We start from the raw sequence: 211 nt of genomic DNA on the forward strand, positions 1-211 counted from the left end.
TTTATGATAGTATTATATTTTAGAAAATATGTTTACTATCAAAATCCTTTATCATTTTTGGGAAATGTGTTAATGGCATTAATATTTCAATTTAATTCATATTTCAATTTAATTCAATATTTCAATTTAATTCATTCATGATTGCATTCTGTGATTAAATTTCTGAAGCTTTGGTTTTGAATGTGAAAAGATTCTTGTGGGGGAAAGGGGG

Source organism: Sinocyclocheilus grahami, unplaced genomic scaffold, assembly GCF_001515645.1.
Source record: "Sinocyclocheilus grahami isolate Dianchi unplaced genomic scaffold, SAMN03320097.WGS_v1.1 scaffold3388.1, whole genome shotgun sequence".
NCBI classification, from domain to species: domain Eukaryota; kingdom Metazoa; phylum Chordata; class Actinopteri; order Cypriniformes; family Cyprinidae; genus Sinocyclocheilus; species Sinocyclocheilus grahami.